Source organism: Eriocheir sinensis, unplaced genomic scaffold, assembly GCF_024679095.1.
Source record: "Eriocheir sinensis breed Jianghai 21 unplaced genomic scaffold, ASM2467909v1 Scaffold25, whole genome shotgun sequence".
NCBI lineage: Eukaryota > Metazoa > Arthropoda > Malacostraca > Decapoda > Varunidae > Eriocheir > Eriocheir sinensis.
This window is the reverse complement of record NW_026111554.1, coordinates 407,626-434,473: the sequence shown is the minus strand read 5'-3', so window position 1 is coordinate 434,473 and position 26,848 is coordinate 407,626.

Below are 26,848 nucleotides of genomic sequence, written 5' to 3'. Positions count from 1 at the left end.
ATAGATATACAAAATAAACATAAAATTAGGTAAATCTATACTGAAATACATATACAAAATACACATAAAATAATGTAAATTTGCATAAAAATATATAAGCAAATACACATATACACATAAAATAACGTATATTTGTATAAAATATTTATACAAAATACACATTAAATAATGTAAATATGTATAAAAAAATATATACAAAATACACATAGAATAATGTAAAATCGTATCAAAATAAATACAGAGAATATCAATAAAATAATGTAAATTTGTACAAAAATAAGGATGCAAAATACCCATAAGATTACGCATATTTTTTTTATAAAAGTATATATACAAAATACAAATATAATAATTAAATTTGTATGAAAATAAATATACAAAATGTACATACAATAAGGTAAATTTGAATTGAAATAGATATGCAAAATACACATAAAACAATGTAAATTTGTTTCAAAATATATATAAGAATAAACTTAAAATAACGTAAATTTTTTATAAATTTATATATACAAAATACACATTAAATGATGTAAATAAGTATAAATATATATATACAAAATACACATAAAACAATGTAAATTCGTATCAAAATAAATAAACAAAATACCAATAAAAGAATGTGTATTTATATGAAAATAAATATAAGAAATACACATAAAATAACGAAAATTTTGTGTAAAACTATATACAAAAATATACAAAAAACTTATAGATACAAAAAATACACATACAATAAGCTAAATTTGCATTGAAATATATACAAAATATATAAAATAACGTAAATTTGTATAAAATATATATACAAAATACACATTAAATAATGTAAATATGTATAAAAAATATATACAAAATACACAGAGAATAGTGAAAATCGTAACAAAATAAATACACAGAATATCAATAAAATAATATAAATTTGTATAAAAATAAAGATGCAAAATACCCATAAAATAACGCATATTTTTTTATGAAAATATATATACAAAAATACACATTAAATAAAATTAAAATATATATATATATATATATATATATATATATATATATATATATATATATATATATATATATATACATATATATATATATATATATATATATATATATATATATATATATATATATATATATAAAATAAAAATAAAGAAAATTTGTTTTGAAATATACAAACAAAATACCCAGAAAATACTGTAAATTTGTATCAAAATATATCAACAAATACATATAAAATAGCGTAATTTGTATAAAACGTATATACAAAATATACAGGATTTCTTCACCCACCCTGATTCTTTTAGGACTTTTAGACAGCGGGCTTTCTTTTTTAAATAATGTAAATATATAAAAAATATAAAATAAATATAAATAAATAAATAATATAAATAATTAAATATATATCAAAATAAATAAAATACTATAGAATAATGGAAAATAATATATATATATATAAATAAATATATATATATATATATATATAAAATATATATAAATATATATAAATATATATATATATATATATATATATATATATATATATATATATATATATATATATATATATATATATATATATATATATATATATATACATATATATATATATATATATATATATATATATATATATATATATATATCTATATATATATATATATATATATATATATACAAAATAGATATACAAATACATAAAATAAGCTAAATTAGTATTGAAATATATATACAAAATACATAAAATAACGTAAATTTGTATAAAATATATATACAAAATAAACCTTAAATAATGTAAATATGTATAAAAAAATATATATACAAAATACACATAGAATAGTGAAAAATCGTAAGAAAATAAATAAACAGAATATCAATAAAATAATATAAATTTGTATGAAAATAAAGATGCAAAATACCCATAAAATAACTCATATATGTATAAAAATATATATACAAAAATACACATAAAATAATAAAATTTATATTAAAATCTATACAAAAATACACAAAAAATAATTTAAATTTGTATGATAATAGATATACAAAATACACATAAAATAAGCTACATTTGTATTGAAATATATATACAAAATACTTTAAAAAATGTAATTTTGTTTCAAATATTTAATCAAATACACAAATAACGTAAATTTTTATAAAAAAAAGACATATTAAATCATGTAAATACGAATACAAAATATATACAAAATACACATTTAATAATGTTAATTAGTCTCAAAATAAATAAACAAAATACTAATAACGTAATGTAAATTTGTATGAAAAAATGTATACAAAATACACATAAAATAAATATATATATAAAGTATATATATATATAGATATATATATATATATATATATATATATATATATATATATATATATATATATATATATATATATATATATATATATATATATATATATATATATATATATATATATATATATATATATATATATATATATACATAATACACATAAAATAACGTAAATTTGTATAAAAAAATATATATATATACATAAATATATAGTTATATATATATATATATATATATATATATATATATATATATATATATATATATATATATATATATATATATATATATATATATATATATATATATATATATATATATATATATATATATATAAAATACACACTATTAAATAAAGTAAATGCGTATAAAAATATGTATACAAAATACACATGTAATCATTTAAATTGATATCGAATTAAATAAACAAAATACCAATAAAATAATGTAATTTTGAATGAAAATATATATACAAAATACATATAAAATAACGTAAATACAAATACAAATATACAGAGAAAATAGATAAATTTGAAGGAAAATAAATATACAAAATAGACATAAAATAAGGAAAATTTTTAATGAAATATATATACAAAATACACATAAAATAATGTAAATTTATATAAAAATATATATACAAATACACATAAAATAACATAAATTTGTATCAAAATATATATACAAAAAACACATTAAATAATGTAAATAAGTATAAAAATATATATAAAAAGTACAGATAAAATAATATAGATTTGTTTCAAAATAAATCAACGAAATACCAATAAAATCATATAAATTTGTGTGAAAATAAATTTACAAAATACACATAACATAACTAAAATTTGTATTAAGATCTATACAAAAATACACCGAAATAAATTAAATGTGTATGTAAATAGAAATACAAAATACACATAAAATTAGGTAATTTTTTTTTAAATATCTCTACAAAATACCCATAAGATATTGTAAATTTTTATCAAAATATATAAACAAATACACATAAAGTAACGTAATTTTGTATGAAAATATATATACAAAATATACATTAAATAATGTAAATATGTATAAAAAATATAAACAAAATGCACAGAGAATATATTAAAATCGTATCAAAATAAATAAACAGAATATGAATAAACTAATGTAAATTTGTATGAAAATAAAGATGCAAAATACCCATAAAATAACGCATATTTGTAAAAAAAAAAAAATATATATATATATATATATACAAAAATACACACAAAATAATTAGAAGAATTAAAATTAATATACAAAATCCACATACAATAAGGGAGATATGTATTGAAATAGATATTCAAAATACACATAAAATAAGGTAAATTTGTATCAAAATATATAAACGAATACACATAAAATAACGTAAAAATATATATACAAAATACTCATTAAATAATGTAAATACGTATAAAAATATAAAAAAAGTAAAATTGTATCAAAATAAATCAACAAAATACAAATAAAATAATATAAATTTGTGTGAAAATAAATTTACAAAATACACATAACATAACTAAAATATATATTAAAATATATACAAAAATACCAGGAAATAATTTTAATTTGTATGAAAGTAGATATAGAAAATACATATAAAATTAGGTAGTTTTTTTTCAAATATATATGCAAAAACCCATAAATATTGTAAATTTGTATAAAAATATATAAACAAATACACATAGATTAACGTAAATTTGTATAGAATAATATATACAAACTATACATTAAATATTGTAAATATGTATAGAAAATATACAAAATAGACATAGATTAATGTAAAATCGAATCAATATGAATAAACAAAATATCAATAAAATAATGTAAGTTTGTATGAAAATAAATATACAAAATACATATAAAATAAGGTAAATTTGTATTGAAATAGATATGCAAAATACACATCAAATAATGTAAATTTGAATCAAAATATACACATAAAATAACGTAAATTTGTATAAAATTATATAAACAAAATACACATTAAATAATGTAAATACGTATACAAAATAAATACAAAATACACATATTATAATGTAAATTCGTATCAAATAAAATAAACAAAATACCAATAAAATAACGTAAATTTGCATGAGAAAATATATATTAAATACACATAAAATAACGCAAATTTCTATAAAAATATATGTAGAAAAATGCACATAAAATAATTTAAATATATATGAAAATAAATATACAAATTACGAATAAAATAAGGCAAATTTGTATTAAAAAAATACAGAATACACATAAAATAATGTAAATTTGAATGAAAAAACAACACAAATGCACATAAAATAAATTAAATTTGTATAAAAAATATATATAAAATACACATAAAATAACGTAAATTTGTATAAAAATATATAAACAAAATGCACATTAAATAATGTAAATACGTATACAAAATAAATACAAAATACACATTTTATAATGTAAACTTGTATCAAATTAAATAAACAAAATACCAATAAAATAATGTAAATTTGTATGAGAAAATATATACTAAATACACATAAAATAACGCCAATTTGTATAAAAATATATGTAGAAAAATGCACATAAAATAATTTAAATATGTATGAAAAAAAATATACAAATTACGCATAAAATAAGGCAAAATTTTTTTTTAATTCAGAATATACATAAAATAATGTAAATTTGAATGAAAAAACAACACAAATGTACATAAAATAAAGTAAATTTGTATAAAAAATATATATAAAAACACACATTAAATAATGTAAATGCGTATAAAAATATGTACCTATACAAAATACACATGAAATAATCTAAATTCGTATCGAAATAAATAAACAAAATACCAATAAAGTAATTTAATTTTGAATGCAAATATATATAAGAAATACACATGAAATAACATAAATACAAATACAAATATGCACATAAAATAATTTAAATTTGAATGAAAATAAATATATAATATAAACATGAAATAACGTAAATTTGTAATGAAATATCTATACAAAATACACATAAAATAATGTAAATTTGTATCAAAATATATATACAAATACACATAAAATAATATAAATTTGTATAAAAATATCTATACAAAATAAACATTAAATAATGTAAATTCGTATAAAAATATATATACAAAGTACAAATAAAATAATGTAAATTCGTATCAAAATAAATCAACAAAATACCAATAAAATAATATAGATTTATTTGAAAATAAATTTACAAAATACACATAATATAACTAAAATTTGATTTAAAATCTATACAAAAATGCACAGAAATACTTAAAATTTGTATAAAAATTAATATACAAAATATACTTAAAACTAGGTAATTTTTTTCTGAAATATATATACAAAATACCAATAAAATATTGTAAATTTGCATCAAAATATATATAAAAAAATACATATAAAATACCGTAAATTTGTATAAAAATCTATATACAAAATATACATTAAATAATGTAAATATGTATAAAAATATATACAAAATACACATAGAATAATATAAAATCGTATCAAAATAAATAAACAGAATATCAATAAAAAAATGTAAATTTGTATGAAAATAAAGACGCAAAATACCAATAAAATAAACATATTTGTATAAAAAATATATATACCAAAATAAAACATGAAATAATTAAATTTGTATTAAAATAAATATACAAAATGCACATACTATAAGGTATATTTGTATTGAAATACATATGCAATATACAAATAAAATAATCTAAACTTGTATCAAAATATATATACGAATACACATAAAATAACGTAAATTTCTGTGAAAAATTATAGACAAAATAACCATAAAATGATGTAAATACGTAGAAAATTATATATACAAAATACACTTAAAATGACGTAAATTCATATCAAAATAAATGAGCAAAATTCCAATAAAAGAATGTATATATGTAGGAAAATAAATATACAAAATACACATAAAATAACTAAAATTTGTATAAAAATATATACAAAAATACACAAAAATAATTTAAATATGTATGAAAATATATATACAAAATACACATAGAATTAGGTAGATCTGTATTGAAATATATATACAAAATACATATAAAATAATGTAAATTTGTATGAAAATATATAAACAAATACATATAAAATAACGTAGATTTGTATCAAATATATATACAAAATACACATTAAATAATGTAAATACGTATACAAAATATATACAAAATACACATATAATAATGTAAATTCGAATCAAAATAAATAAACTAACAATAAAATAATGTAAATTTGTATGAGAAAATATATACAAAATACACATAAAATAACGCAAATTTCTATAAAAATATATGTAGAAAAATGCACATAAAATAATTTAAATTTGTATTAAAATAAATATACAAAGTACGCAGAAGGCAAATTTGTATTAAAAAAATACAAAATACACATAAAATAATGTAAATTTGAATGAAAAAACAACACAAATCCACATAAAATTAAGTAAATATATATATATATATATATATATATATATATATATATATATATATATATATATATATATATATATATATATATATATATATATATATATATATATATATATATATATATATATATATATATATATATATATATATATATATATATATATATATATATATATATATATATATATATATATATATATATATATATATATATATATATATATATATATATATATATATATATATATATATATATATATATATATATATATATATATTACCTGGCAGGATAAAATCACAAACAACACTGTCCTGGAGAGAGCTGGGATGACCAGCATGTTCACTTTGCTCAAGCAGACGCATGCGCTGGCTTGGCCATGTTGTCTGGATGGACGATGGTCGGATCCCCAAAGACCTCCTTTATGGAGAGCTGACGGAGGGACACGCCCAACTGGCAGGCCAAAACTGCGATACAAGGACGTATGCAAGAGGGACCTGAAAGCCCTACACATCAACACCGACTCATGGGAAGCAACAGCCTCAGAGCGATCCGCCAGGCGGCAAGCAATTCAACAAAGGCCTCCATGTGTTTGAGGAGACACTCGCCCAGCAGTCTGAGGCAAAGAGACAAGAAGAAAGGCCCAAAACCCGGCAGACCAACCAGCCTCTATCTTCACCTGTGATCAGTGTGGGAGGGATTGCCACTCTCGTATTGGCCTGTCCAGCCACACCGACGCTGTACCTGAGTCTTCAACTGAGCAACCCATGGTCTCCGAGACCGATATATATATATATATATATATATATATATATATATATATATATATATATATATATATATATATATATATAAATATATATATATATATATATATATATATATATATATATATATATATATATATATATATCTATATATATATATATATCTATATATATATATATATATATATATATATATAAAATAAAAATTGTATCAAACTATACACAAAAATACACAAAAATATTTTAAATTTGTATGAAAATAAATATACAAAATACACATAAAATTAGGTAAATTTGTATTGAAATACATATACAAAATACACATAAAATAATGTAAATTTGAATGAAAATACATAAACAAATACACTTAAAATAACGTAAATTTGTATAAAAAAAATATATACAAAACACAAATATAATAATGTAAAATCGTATCAAAATAAATACAGAATATTAATAAAATAATGTAAATTTGTATGAAAATAAAGAGGCAAAATACCCATAATATAACGCATTTTTTTTATTTATAAAAATATATATACCAAAATACACATAAAAAAACAAAATTTGTATTAAAATAAATATATAAAAAACACATACAATAAGGTAAATTTGTATTGAAATAGATATGCAAAATACATATAAAACAATGTAAATTTGTTTCAAAATATGTATACGAATACACATAAAATAACGTAGATTTTTATAAAAATATATATACAAAATACACATAAAATGAAGTAGATACGTATAAAAAAATATATACAAAATACACATAAAACAATGTAAACTCATATCAAATCCAATAAACAAAATTCAGATAAAAGAACGTATATTTGTAGAAAAATAAATATACAAAATACACATAAAATAACGAAAATTTGTATGAAAATATATACAAAAATAAACAGAAATAATTTCAATTTGTATGAAAATAGATATACAAAATACATATATAATTAGTTAAATTTGTCTTTAAATACATGTACAAAATACACATAAAATAATGTAAATTTGTAAGAAATTAAAACAAATACACATAAAATAACGTACATTTGTATAAAATATATATGAAAAATACACATCGAATAATGTAAAATCGTATCAAAATAAATACACAGAATATCAATAAAATAACGTAAATTTGTATGAAAATAAAGGTGCAAAATACCCATAAAATTAAGCATATTTTTATAAAAATATATATACAAGAATACACATTCAATAATTAAATTTGTATTAAAAGTGATATACAAAATGCACATACAATAAGGTAATTATTTTTTTAAATATGCAAAATACACATAAGACAATGTAAATTTGCTTCAAAATATATATACGAATACACATAAAATAACGTAGATTTCTATAGAAATATATATACAAAATGCACTTGAGATGCTGTAAATACGTATAAAAATATATATACAAAATAGACATTAAATAATGTGAATTCGTGTCAAATTAAATAAACAAAATATCAATAAAAGAATGTGTATTTGTATGAAAATACATATAAAAAATACACATAAAATAATGTAAATTTGTTTAAAACTATGTAAATTTGTATGAAAATATTTAACAAATACACATAAAGTAACGTAAATTTGGATAAAATATATATACAAAATACACACAAAATAATTAGAAGAATTAAAATTAATATACAAAATCCACATACAATAAGGGAGATATGTATTGAAATAGATATTCAAAATACACATAAAATAAGGTAAATTTGTATCAAAATATATAAACGAATACACATAAAATAACGTAAAAACATATATACAAAATACTCATTAAATAATGTAAATACGTATAAAAATATAAAAAAAGTAAAATTGTATCAAAATAAATCAACAAAATACAAATAAAATAATATAAATTTGTGTGAAAATAAATTTACAAAATACACATAACATAACTAAAATATATATTAAAATATATACAAAAATACCAGGAAATAATTTTAATTTGTATGAAAGTAGATATAGAAAATACATATAAAATTAGGTAGTTTTTTTTCAAATATATATGCAAAAACCCATAAATATTGTAAATTTGTATAAAAATATATAAACAAATACACATAGATTAACGTAAATTTGTATAGAATAATATATACAAACTATACATTAAATATTGTAAATATGTATAGAAAATATATACAAAATAGACATAGATTAATGTAAAATCGAATCAATATGAATAAACAAAATATCAATAAAATAATGTAAGTTTGTATGAAAATAAATATACAAAATACATATAAAATAAGGTAAATTTGTATTGAAATAGATATGCAAAATACACATCAAATAATGTAAATTTGAATCAAAATATACACATAAAATAACGTAAATTTGTATAAAATATATAAACAAAGTACACATTAAATAATGTAAATACGTATACAAAATAAATACAAAATACACATATTATAATGTAAATTCGTATCAAATAAAATAAACAAAATACCAATAAAATAACGTAAATTTGCATGAGAAAATATATATTAAATACACATAAAATAACGCAAATTTCTATAAAAATATATGTAGAAAAATGCACATAAAATAATTTAAATATGCATAAAAAAATATACAAATTACGGATAAAATAAGTCAAATTTTTATTAAAAAATACAGAATATACATAAAATAATGTAAATTTGAATGAAAAACAACACAAATGTACATAAAATAAATTAAATTTGTATAAAAATATATATAAAATACACATAAAATAACGTAAATTTGTATAAAATATATAAACAGAATGCACATTAAAAAATGTAAATACGTATACAAAATAAATACAAAATACACATTTTATAATGTAAACTTGTATCAAATTAAATAAACAAAATACACATAAGATAATGTAAATTTGTATGAGAAAATATATACTAAATACACATAAAATAACGTAATTTGTATAAAATATATATACAAAATGCACTAAAATAATTTAAATATGCATAAAAATATATATACAAATTAGACATAAAATAAGGCAAATTTTTATTAAAAAATACAGAATATACATAAAATAATGTAAATTTGTATGAAAAACATATAACAAATGTACATAAAATAATGTAAATTTGTATAAAAATATATACAAAATATATATATGAAAATATATAAACAAATACACATAAAATAACGTAAATCTGGATAAAACATATATACAAAATATACATTAAATAATGTAAATATGTATAAAAATATACATACAAAATACACATAGAATAATGTTAAATCGTATCAAAATAAATAAACAGAATATCAGTAAAATAATGTAAATTTGTATGAAAATAAAGATGCAAAATACCCATATAATAACGCATATTTGTATAAAAATATATATACAAAAATACACATGAAACAATGAAATTTATATTGAAATAAATATACAATAAAGTAAATTTGTATTGAAATAGATATGTAAAATACACATCAATAATGTAAATTTGTTTCAAAATATATATACGAATACACATAAAATAAAGTAAATTTCTATGAAAATATACATACAAAATACACATAAACTTATGTAAATAGTAAAAAATATATATACCAAATACACCTAAAATAATGTAAATTCGTATCAAAATAAATAAACAAAACTCCGATGAAAGAACGTATAATTGTAGGAAAATAAATATACAAAATATACATAAAATAACGAAAATTTGTATACAAATTTATACAAAAACAAAACAAAAAAAAATTCAATTTGTTTGAAAATAGATATACAAAATACACATATAATTAGTTAAATTTGTCTTTAAATACATGTACAAAATACATATAAAATAATGTAAATTTTTATGACATGAAAACATATAAACATAAAATAACGTACATTTGTATAAAATATACATACAAAATACACATAGAATGTTGTAAAATCATTTAAAAAAAATAAACAGAATATCAATATAATAATGTAAATTTGTATGAAAATAAAGATGCAAAATACATATAAAATAAAGCATATTTTTATAAAAATACATATACAAAAATACACATAGAATAATTAAATTTGTATTAAAATTAATATACAAAATGCATGTACAATAAGGTAAATTTGTATTGAAATAGATATGCAAAATACACATAAATAATGTAAATTTGAATCAAAATATATATGGGAATACACATAAAATAGAGTAGATTTCTATGCAAATATACATAAAAAATACATACAAAATGATGTAAAAAATATAAAAATATATATACCAAATACACCTAAAATAGTTTAAATTCGTATCAAAATAAATAAATAAAATTCCGATGAAAGAACGTATATGTGTAGGAAAATAAATATAGAAAATACACATAAAATACCGAAAATTTGTATAAAAATATATACAAAAAAAAACCCACAACAATAATTTCAATTTGTATGAAAATATATATACAAAATACACATATAATTAGTTAAATTTGTATTTAAATACATGTACAAAATACACATAAAATAATGTAAATTTGTATGAAATGAACACAAATACACATAAAATAACGTACATTTGTATGAAATATATAAACAAAATACACATAGAATAATGTAAAATGGCATCAAAATATATACACAGAATATCAATAAAATAACATAAATTTGTATAAAAATAAAGATGCAAAATAACCATAAAATTATCCATATTTTTTTTAAAAATACAAATACAAAAATACACATAGAATAATTAAATTTGTATTAAAATTAATATACAAAATGCAGATACAATAAGATAAATTTGTATTGAAAAAATATGCAAAATACACATAAAACAGTGTAAATTTGTTTCAAAATATATATACGAATACACATAAAATAACGTAGATTTCTATAGAAATATATATACAAAATACACATGAAATGATGTTATTACGTATAAAAATATATATACAAAATACACATTAAATAATGTAAATTCGCGTCAAAATAAATAAACAAAATATCAATAAAAGAATGTGTATTTGTATGAAAATAGCTATACAAAATACACATAAAATAACCTAAAATTATATAAAACTATATACAAAAATACACAAAAATAATTTAAATTTGTATGAAAATAAATATACAAAATACACATAAAACTAGCTAAATTTGTATTGAAATACATATACAAAATACACATAAAATAATGTAAATTTGAATAAAAATACATAAACAAATACACTTAAAATAACGTAAATTTGTATATAATATATATGCAAAATACAAATTAAATAATGTAAATATGTATAAAAAAATACATACAAAACACAAAAAGAATAATGTAAAATCGTATCAAAATAAATACACAGAATATTAATAAAATAATGTAAATTTGTATAAAAATAAAGAAGCAAAATACCCAATAAATAACGCCTTTTTAAAAAAAATATATATACAAATATACACATAAAAAATTTAAATTTGTATTATAATAAATATACAAAATACACATACAATAAAGTAAATTTGTATTGAAATAGATATGCAAAATACATATAAAACAATGTAAATTTGTTTCAAAATATATATACGAATACACAAAATAACGTAGATTTCTATAAAAATATATATACAAAATACACATAAAATGTATACAAAATACACATAATTTAATGTAAATTCGTATCAAAATAAATAAACAATATAACAATAAAAAAAATGTGTATTTGTATTAATATAAATATACAAAATACACGTAAAATTACGTAGATTTATATAAAACTATATACAAAATACACAGTAATTAAATTTGTTTTAAAATAGATATACAAAATACACACATAATAAGCTAAATTTGAATTGAAATATATATACAAAATACATAAAATAAAGTAAATTTGTATCAAAATATTTATACAAATACACATATAATAACGTAAATTTGTATTAAAATATATAAACAAAATACACATTAAATAATGTAAACACGTATAAAAAATATGTACAAAATACACATATAATCATTTAATTCGTATCAAAATAAATAAATAAAATACCAATGAAATAATATAAATTTGTATGAGAAAACATATACAAAAAACACATAAAATAACGCAAGTTTCTATTAAAATATATGTACAAAAATGCACATCAAATAAATTTGCATAAAAATATATATACAAAACACAGATTAGATAATGTAAATGAGAATAAAAATATGTATACAAAATACCTATGAAATAATCTAAATTCGTATGGAATCAAATTAAGAAAATACCAATAAAATAATGTAATTTTGGATGAAAATATATATAGAAAATACACATAAAATAACCTAAATACAAATACAAATATACATAAAATAACCTAAAATTGAATAAAATAAATATACAAAATAAACATAAAATAAGGTAAATTTGCAATGAAATATATGTAAAAATACACATAAAATAATATAAATTTGTATGAGAATATATATACAAATACACATTAAATAACAAGAATTTCTATAAACAAATACACATTAAATAATGTAAATATGTATAAAAAATATATATACAAAATACACATAGAATCGTATCAAAATAAATAAACAGAATATCAATAAAATAATGTAAATTTGTATGAAAATAAAGATGCAAAATATCCATATAATAATGCATATTTGCATAAAAATATATATACAAAAATACATTTAAAATAATTAAATTTGTATTCAAATAAATATACAAAATGCACGTACAATAAAGTAAATTTGTATTGAAATAGATATGCAAAATACACATCAATAATGTAAATTTGTATGAAAATATATACGAATATACATAAAATAAAAATTTTATAAATTAATAGATATACAAAATACACATATAACTAGTTAAATTTGTATTTAAATACATGTACAAAAAACACATAAAATAATGTAAATTTGTATGAAATGAAGACAAATACACATAAAATAACGTATATTTTATATAAAATATATATACAAAATACATATAGAATAATGTAAAATCATATCGAAATAAATACACAGAATATCAATAAAATAATGTAAATTTGTATGAAAATAAAAATGCAAAATACCAATAAAATAAAGCATATTTTTATAAAAATACATATATAAAAATAAACATAGAATAATCAAATTTGTATTAAAATTAATATACAAAATGCACATACAATAAGGTAAATTTGTATTGAAAAAATATGCAAAATACACATAAGACAAGGTAAATTTGTTTCAAAATATATAAACGAATATACATAAAATAACGTAGATTTCTATATAAATATATATACAAAATACACATGAAATTATGTAAATACGTATAAAAATATATATTCAAAATACACATTAAATATTGTAAATTCGTGTCAAAATAAATAAACAAAATATCAGTAAAAGAATGTGTATTTGTATGAAAATAGATATACAAAATACACATAAAAATAACGTAAATTTGTATGAAACTATATACAAAAATACACAAAAATAATTTAAATTTGTTTGAAAGTAAATATGCAAAATACACATAAAATTAGGTAAATTTGTATTGAAATACATATACAAAATACACATAAAATAATGTAAATTTGAATGAAAATATATAAACATATACACTTAAAATAACGTAAATTTGTATCAAATATATACAAATACACATTAAATAATGTAAATATTTAAAAAAAAATAGATACAAAACACAAATAGAATAATGTAAAATCGTATCAAAATAAATACACAAAATATTAATAAAATAATGTAAATTTGTATGAAAATTAAGATGCAAAATACCAATAAAATAACGCATTTTATATAAAAATATATACGAAAACACATAAAATATCAGATTTTGTATTAAAATAAGTATACAAAATGCACATACAATAAGGTAAATTTGTATTGAAATAGATACGCAAAATACATATAAAACAATGTAAATTTGTTTCAAAATATATAAAGGAATACACATAAAATAACGTAGATTTCTATAAAAATATATATACAAAATACACATATAATTAAGTAAATACGTATAAAAAAATGTATACAAAATACACAAAATAATGTAAACTCGTATCAAAATAAATAAACATAATACTAATAAAAGAATGTGTGTCTGTATAAATATAAATATACGAAATACACATCAAATAACGTAAATTTATATAAAACTATATACAAAAATACATAAAAGTAAATAAATTTGTATTAAAATAGATATAGAAAATACACATAAAATAAGCTAAATTTGAATTGAAATATATATACAAAATACATAAAATAATGTAAATTTGTATCAAAATATTTATAAAAATACACATATAATAACGTAAATTTGTATAAAAATATATAAACAAAATACACATTAAATAATGTAAATACGTATAAAAAAATATGTTCAAAATACACAAATAATCATGTAATTCGTATCAAAATAAATAGACTAAATACCAATAAAATAATGTAAATTTGTATGAGAAAACATATACAAAATACAAATAAATAACGCAAATTTCAATGAAAATATATATAATATAATATATTTTTATACATATTTAAAATATTTAATGTATATTTTATATATATATTTTATCCAAATTTACGTTATTTTATGTGTATTTGTTTATATATTTTCATACAAATTTACATTATTTTATGTGAGTTTTGTATATGTATTTCAATATAAATTTGCCTAACATTATGTGTATTTTGCATATCTATTTTCAAACAAATTTAAATAATTTTGTGTATTTTGTATATATTTTATACAAATTTAAGTTATTTATTTGTATTTTGTATATATATTTTCCTACAAATATACATTCTTTTATTGAATTTTGTGTATTTAATTTTACAATTTACATTATTTATGTGTATTTATATATATTTTCTACGTATTTAAATTATCTTATGTGTATTTTATATATATTTTCATAAAAATTTACGTTATTTTATTGTGTGTAAATCGTATATAATTTGATACAAATTTTATACGAATTCATGTTATTTATGTGTATTTCTATATATATTTTCATACAAATTTAAATTATTTTATGTGTATTTTACATATTTCATTACAAATTTACCTTAGTTTATGTTTATTTTGTATATTTATTTTATTCAATTTTAAACTATTTAATGTGTATTTTTGTATTTGTATTTAGGTTATTTTTGTGTGTTTTCTATATATATTTTCATCCAAAATGACATTATTTTATTGGTATTTTCTTAATTTAACTCGATACGAATTTAGATTATTTCATAGGTATTTTGTATACATATTTTTATTCTCATTTACATTATCTAATGTGTGTTTTGTATATATTTTTTTATGCAAATTAGTTTTATGTGCATTTTTGTACATATATTTTTATAGAAATTTGCTTTGTTGTATGTGTATTTTGTATCGTTTTCTCATACAAATTTACATTATTTTATTGTTTTTTTGTTTATTTATTTTGATACGAATTACATGAGTATATGTGTATTTTGTACATATTTTTTTTATACGTATTTACATTACTTAATGTGTATTTTGTTTATATATTTTTATACAAATTTACGTTATTATATGTGTATTTATTAAAAATATTTCGATACATATTTACTTTATTTTATGCATTTTGTATATATATTTCAATTCAAATTTAGCTTATTTGTGTGTATTTTGTATATCTATTTTCATATAAATTTAATTACTTCTGTGTATTTTTGTATATAGTTTTATATAAATTTACGTTATTTTATGTGCATTTTATATATTTATATTTATACAAATACACATTCTTTTATTGGTATTTTGTTTATTTATATTTATACGAATTTACATTATTTTATGTGTATTTTGTATACATTTTTTATACGTATTTACTTAATTTTATGTGTATTTTGTATATATATTTTTATAGAAATCTATGTTATTTTATGTGTATTCGTATATATATTTTCCCACAAATTTACATTGTTTTATATATATATATATATATATATATATATATATATATATATATATATATATATATATATATATATATATATATATATATATATATATATCTATTTCAATACAAACTTACCTTATGTATGTGCATTTGTATATTTATTTTGATACAAATTCAAATATTTATGTGTATTTTGGTATATAAAAAAAGCGTTATTTTAAAGGTATTTAATTCACTTATACAAATTTACATTATTTTATTATTCAGTGTATATATTTTGATACGATTTTATATTATTCTAGTTGTATACTTTTTATACATATTTACATTATTTAATGTGTATTTTTATATATTTTATACAAATTTACGTTATTTTAATGTATTGTTTATATATTTTCATTCAAATTTACATTATTTTAAGTGTATTTTATATATTTCAATACAAATTTACCTAATTTTATGTGTATTTTGTATATTTATTTCATACAATTTAAATTATTTTGTGTATTTTTGTATATAGTTTTATACAAATTTAGGTTATTTTATGTGTATTTTCTATATCTATTTTCATACAAATACACACTCTTTTATTGATATTTTGTTATTTATTTTTGACATGAGTTTACATTATTTATGTATTTTGTATATATTTTATATACGTATTTATATCATTCATGTGTATATATATATACATATGTATATATATATATATATATATATATACATATGTATATATATATATATATATATATATATATATATATATATACATATTTATATATATATATATATATATATATACATATTTATATATATATATATATATATATATATATATATATATATATACATATTTATATATATATATATATATATATACATCTTTATTTAAAATCTACGTTATTTTATGTGTATATATATATTTTGAAACAAATTTACACTGTTTTATGTGTATTTTGTATATATTTTTCAATACAAATTTACCTTATATATACATTTTTTATGTTAATTTTAATAAATTTAACTATTTTATGAGTATTTGCATCTTTATTTTCATACAAATTTACATTTTTTATTGATATTCTGTGTATTTATTTTAATTCGATTTACATTATTTATATGTATTTTGTATATATATTTTATACAAATACGTTACTTTATTAATATTGTTTTCATATCACAAATTTTCATTATTTTTATGTATTTTATATACATGTATTTGAATGTGATATTTTGTATGTTATTTTCCTACAAATATACGTTCTCTTATCGGATTTTCTTTATTTATTTTTGATAATTTACATATTTATTATTTGAGGTATATTTAAGTATATATATTCTTTTTATATTATATTTACATCATTTTATATAACATTTTGTATGTATACATTTTCATAGAAATTACACTCTATTTTATGAGTATCAATATATATATTTTGATGTAAATTTGCTTTATTGATATATTTTGCATATCTATTTCAATACAAATTTGCTTTTTATTGATATTGCGCATATCTATTTCAATAAATTTATGTGCATTTTGTATATTTATTTTAATAAAATAATAATTATTTTATATGTATTTTGTATACATATTTTTATACAAATATGCAGCGTTATTATATGGGTATTTGTATCTTATTTCTCATGCTGAATTTATATTATTTTAATGATATTCTGTTTATTTATTTGATACGATTTTACTTTTATTCTACAGGGCTTGTATATATATTTTATACATATTTAAATTATTTAATGTATTTGCATATATTTTATCTAAAATTTATAAGTATTTTATGTATTGTTTAAATACTATGCATACAAATTTATATTATTTTATATTGGGTTTTTTGTATATGTATTTCAATACAAATTGACTAATTTTTATGTGTATTTATGTATATATATTTCAAACAAATTTAAATTATTTTTTGTGTATTTTATTAAGTAAGTTTTATACAAATTTAGTTATTTGCATTTGTATTTTGTATATATATTTCTGCTACAGATATACATTATCTTTATTGAATTTTTTGTTTATTTATTTTGATGCAATTTACATTATTTTAATATTATTTTAGGTTATATATTATATTCCCTTACGTATTTACATTATTTTATGTGTTATTTTGTATATATTCTACATAAAATCACCTTATTTTATTGCAGTGTATTCGCACAACACCTGTTACAAAATTTTACCTTGATACTAGTATGTTCAAGTATACAATTTATTTAGATTTTCTGCAAATTCATGTTGTTGCTGTGTTTGTATATAAATATCATGTATATATATATATATATATATATATATATATATATATATATATATATATATATATATATATATATATATATATATATATATATATATATATATATATATATATATATATATATATATATATATAGTGATATATACTTATATATTTTTCATACAATTTACATTGATTTTTGATGAGCATTTACAAATATTTCATATTAGAAAATTTACCGTATTTGTGTTTATTTTGAGCTTTATTATTAATTATTTTTAATTGTTTAATGTGTATATTTGTATTTGTATTTAGGATTAGGCTTATGTGTATTTTTCGATATATATTTACAAAAAATTACAATATTTTTTGTTTGGTATTTTGTTAATTTAATCTCGATACAATTTAGATTATTTCATAGGTATTTTGGTATTAATACATTTTTATGACGCACCATATTACTTCATTTAATGTTATTGCGTTTGGTACATGTTATTTTATGCAAATTTTATTTTAATTGATGCGTATTTTTGTACATATATATTTTAATTTGCGTTATTTATGGGTACTTTGTGTTTTTCAGGCAAATTTCATATTATTTTATTGGTATTTTGTTTAATTTAATTATTTCTATGTGTATTATATGTTTTCTCATATAAATTTACATTATTTTATTAATTTTGTTTATTTATTTTGATACGAATTACATGATTATTACTATTTTGTACATATTTTTTATACGTATTTACATTATTTAATAATAATTTTGTTTATATTTTATACAAATTTTCACGTTATTACTTATGTAGTATTTAATATAATTATTTTTGATAAATTTACGTATTTTAAGCAGTATATTGTATATATGTTCCTAATTCAAGTTTAGCTTATTTTATGTGTATTTTTCTATATCTATTTTCAAATGTTAATTACTTCTGTATTTTTGTATATAGTTTTATATAAATTTACGTTATTTTATGCGTATTTGTTATATTCTATATTTATGTCAAATACACATTTCTTATTGAATATTTGTTTTATTTATTTTTGATACAATTTTCATTATTTTATGTGTATCTTGTATACATTTTTTATACGTATTTACTTCATTTTATGTTATTATTTTGTATATATATTTTATGTAGAAATCTACGTTATTTTATATGTATTGGTATATTACATATATTTTGAAACAAATTTACATTGTTTTATATGTGATTTTGCATATCTATTTCAATACAGATTTACCTTGTTACAGTATTTTGTATATTTATTTTTAATACAAATTTAATTTTTTATGTGTATTTTGTAGTATATTTTATATAATAAAATCCGTTATTTTATGTGTATTTTTGCATCTCTATTTTCTTAATTTACATTATTTTATTAACATATTCTGTATTTGATAATGATTATACATTAGTTTCTATTTGTGTTTTGTATATATTATTTTTTATACATATTTTGTCATTATTTACATTTATTATTTATTTTCATGTCAAGTTTAAATTATTTTTGTGTATTTTTTTTATACAAATTTAGGTTATTTTATGTATATTTGTATATCTATTTTCATACAAATACATTCTTTATCAGATATTTTGTTTTTACTTATTTTGACACTTGAATTTACATTATTTAACCTGTATTTTGTATATATATTTTATACGTGCATGTTATTGGTTTCATGTTGTATTTTGTATATATATATTTCTATAGAAATCTACGTTATTTTACATGTGTGTTTGTATATATATTTTAAAGTTTACAAATTTACACTGTTTTATGTGTATTTTGCATATTTTTCAATACAAATTTTTCCTTATTGTATGTGTGCATTTTGTATATTAATTTTAATACTAAATATAATTATTCTATGTGTATTTTTGTATATAATTTTATAAAAAATATGCTTGATTTTATGAGGTATTTTGCATCTTTATTTTCATACAAATTTATTATTTATTTGATACTCTGTGTATTTGTTTTGATACGATTTTACATTATTTATATGTATTTTGTATATATATTTTATACAAATGTACGTTACAAGCATATTATGTGTAATTATTTTCATTTCATACAAATTTACATTATTTTATGTGTATTTTTGGCACATATTTAAATACAAATTTAACTAATAATATGTGTATTTTGTATATCTATTTTCATACAAATTGAAATTATTTTTATGGGGTTTTGTGTATATATTTTTTATACAAGTACTTTTACGCTATTTATGTAGTATTTTAGTATATTTATTTTTTTCAAAATAGAATATACGTTCTTTTATCTGAATTTTGTTTTTTTATTTTTATACGAATTTACATTATTTTAGGGGTATTTGGTATATATATTTTTATACTTATTTACATCATTATATATATATATATATATATATATATATATATATATATATATATATATATATATATATATATATATATATATATATTTTTAATACATATTTTTCACAGAAATTTACTCTATTTTATGTGTTTTCATTAATATCTTTTGATAAAAATTACATTATTTATGAGTGTATTTTGCATATCTATTTTAATATAAATTTACTTTATTATATAAAGTTCATTTTCTATATTTATTTTAAAACAAATTTAATTATTTCATGTGTATTTTTGTATATTTATTTTACACATTTACATTATTTTATAGATATTCTGTTTATTTATTTTAATACGAGTTAATATTATTCTATTATTATTATTTTGTATATATATATTTTTTATACATATTTACATTATTTAATGTTTATTTTGTATATATATTTTATCAAATTTACGTTATTTTATGTATGGTTTTATTTATATATTTTCATAGGGCATAAGGTTATTGCTACATTATTTTATGTGTATTTTGTATATGTATTTCAATACAAATTTGTAATTTTATGTGTATTTTGCATATCTATTTTCTGAAACTAATTTAACCTTATTTTGTGTATTTTTTGTATATATTTTTATACAAATTTTAAAGGTTATTTTATTTGTATTTAGTATATATATTTTCCTACAAATAATACACTCTTTTATTGAAATTTTCTCTATTTATTTGATATAATTTACATTATTTTATGTGGTTGTTTGGTATATACTTTTCTACGTATTTAAATTATTTTATGTAGTATTTGTATATACATTTTCATAAAAGAATTTACGTTATTTTCTTGTGTGTATTCGTGATATATTTTGATACACAAGTCTTTATACAAATTCATGTTATTTTATGTGTATTTGTATAAATATTTTCATACAAATTTAGATGTGTATTTTGTATATATTTTTTATACGTATTTACTTAATTTTATGTATTTTGCATATATATATTTTATAGAAATCTACGTTATTTTATTAATTCATATATATATTTTTAAACAAATTTACATAGTTTTATATGTATTTCATATCTATTTCAACATAAATTTACCTATAATCGAATGTGCATTTTGTATATTTATTTTAAAACAAATTTAAATATTTTATGTATTTTGGTACATATATATTTTCTAAAATACATGCGTTATTTATAGGTATTTTGGCATCTTCAAAATATTTTCATACACATTACCTACATTATTTTATTAATATTCTGTGTATTTATTTTGATACTGATTGGTACCCTATTCTATTTGTGTTTTTGCTATATTTTTCATTCATAAAATAATTTGCATTATTTAATAAATATATACAAACAAATACGTTGTTTAAGTGTATTTATATATATTTTCATTTCAAATTTACATTATTTTATGCGTATTTTTGCATATGTATTTCAATACCATAGTACCTAATTTTATGTATATTTTGTATATTTATTTTCATCTAAATTTGAAAAAATTATTTCTTGTGTATTTTTCTATGTATTTTTATATATATTTTTATAGAAAATTACGTTTTTTTTTTTATGTGTATTCAATATATACATTTTTGAAATAAATTTCCGTTCTTTTATGTGTGTTTTGCATATCTATTTCAATACAAATTTACCATATTGTATGTTAATTTTGTATATTAATTTTAATACAAATTTAATTATTCTATGTGTATTTTTGTATATATATTTATATAAAAATATGCTTTATTTTACGGGTATTTTGCATCTTTATTTTCAAACAAATTTACATTATTTTATTGACATTCTGTGTATTTATTTTGATACAATTTTACATTATTCTATGTGTATTTTGTATATATAATTATAAAATGTAAGCTAAATTTGAATTGAAATATATATACAAAATACATAAAATAATGTAAATTTGTATCAAAATATTTATGCAAAAACACATATAATAAAGTAAATATATGAACAAAATACTCATTAGATAATGTAAATACGTATAAAAAATATGTACAAAATACATATATAAAAGTGTAATTCGTATCAAATTAAATAAACAAAATACCAATAAAATAATGTAGATTTGAATAACAAAACATATAAAAAATACACATAAAACAACGCAAATTTATATTTATAGAAATATATGAACAAAAATGCACATAAAATAAAATAAATTTGCAGAAAAACATTTACACAAAAGACAGATTAAATAAGGTAAATGTGTATAAAAATATGTATACAAAATATCTATGAAATAATCTAAATTCGTATCATTTAAGATTAACAAAATACCAATAAAATAATGTAATTTTGGATGAAATATATTTAGAAAATACACATAAAATAACCTAAATAAAAATTACAAATATTCACATAAAATAATTTAAAATTAAATAAATTAAATAAAAATAAACATAAAATAAAAGGTAAATTTAATGAAATATATGTAAAAATACACATAAAGTAAAATAAATTTGTGCGAAAATATATATACAAATACACATAAAATAACATGAATTTGTATAAAATTTGTATCAAAATATATATGAATACACACAATAAAATAACGTAATTTTTTATGAAAATATATATACAAAATACACATAAAATAATGTAAATACGTTGAAAAATATATACCCAAAATACACATTAAATAATGTAAATATGTAAGGAAAATATAATACAAAATACACCTAGAATAATGAAAAATTGTATCAATATAAATGTACAGAATATCAATAAAGTAATATAAAAATGAAAACAAAGATGTAAAATACCCATAAAATTACTCATTTAAAAAAAAATATATATACAAAAATACACACCAAATAATTAAATTTGTATTAAAATAAATATACAAAATACAAATACAATAAGATAAATTTTTATTGAAATAGATATGCTAAATACACATAAAATAATATAAATTTGTATCAAAACATATACGAATACACAAAATAAAATAACGTAAATTTTTATGAAAATATATATACAATATACATAAAATAATGTAAATTTGCGTAAAAATATATATAAAATACATAAAAATAATGTAAATTTGTATGAAAATAAATGAACAAAATTCCAATACAAGAATGTATATTTGTAGGAAAATATATATACAAAATAAAATAAAATAACTAAAATTTGTATAAAATATATACAAAATACACAAAATAATGTAAATTTGTGAAAATATATAGGCAAACTACACATAAAATTAGGCAAATTTTAATTGAAATACATATACAAAATACACATTAAATAATGTAATGTAAAATAAAATATATAAAATATATAAACAAATACATATAAAATAACGTACAATTGCATTAAATATATATACAAATATATATTAAATAATGTAAATATGTATATAGATATACAAAATACACATAGAATAATGTAAAATTGTCAAAAAAAATAAACTGAATATAAATAAAATAATGTAAATTTTATGAAAATAAAAGATGCAAAATACCCATAAAATAAAACATATTTTATAAAAATACATATAAAAAATACACATGAATAATTAAATTTGTATTAAAATTAATATACAAAATGCACATACAATAAAAGGTAAATTTGTATTGAAAAAATATGCAAAATAATAAGACAGTAAATTTCTTTCAAAATCTATATACGAATACTCATAAATCAACGTAGATTTCTATAGAAATATATATACAAAATACACATCAAATGATGTAAACACGTATAAATACATATATATAAAATACACATTAAATAATGTAAATTCGTGTCAAAATAAATAAACAAAATATCAATAAAATAATGTGTATTTGTATGAAAATATATATACACATAAAATCACCTAAATTTGTATAAAACTATATACAAAATACAAAAATAATTTAAATTTTTATGAAAATAAATATATAAAATACACATAAAATTACCTAAATTTGTTTTGAAATACATATACAAAATACACATAAAATAATGTAAATTTGAATGAAAATATATAAACATATACACTTAAAATAACGTAAATTTGTATCAAATATATATACAAATACATATTAAATAATGTAAATATGTTTTAAAAAATATATTTACAAAACACAAATAGAATAATATAAAATCGTATCAAATAAATACACAGAATATTAATAAAATAATGTAAATTTGTATGAAAATTAAGATGCAAAATACCCATAAAATAACGCATTTTTATAAAATATATACAAGACATAAAAATATTTGAATTTGTATTAAAATTAATATACAAAATGCACATACAATAAGGCAAATTTGTATTGAAATAGATACGCAAAAATACATATAAAAACAATGTAAATTTGTTTCAAAATATATATACGAATACATAAAATAACGAAGATTTCTATAAAAATATATATACAAAATACAGATAAAATTACGTAAATACGAATAAAAAAATGTATACAAAATACAGATATAATAATGTAAACTCGAATCAAAATAAATAAACAAAAGAATATGTATTTGTATGAATATAAATATACAAAATACACATAAGATAACGTAAATTTGTATAAAACTATATGAAAAAAAAACAAAAAAAGTAAATAAATTTGTGTGAAAATAGATATACAAAATACAAATATAATAAGCTAAATTTGAATTGAAATATATATACAAAATACCTAAAATAACGTAAGTTTGTATAAAAATATTTATACAAATACACATATAATAACGTAAATTTTCATAAAAATATATAAACAAAATACCCATTAAATACTTTAAAT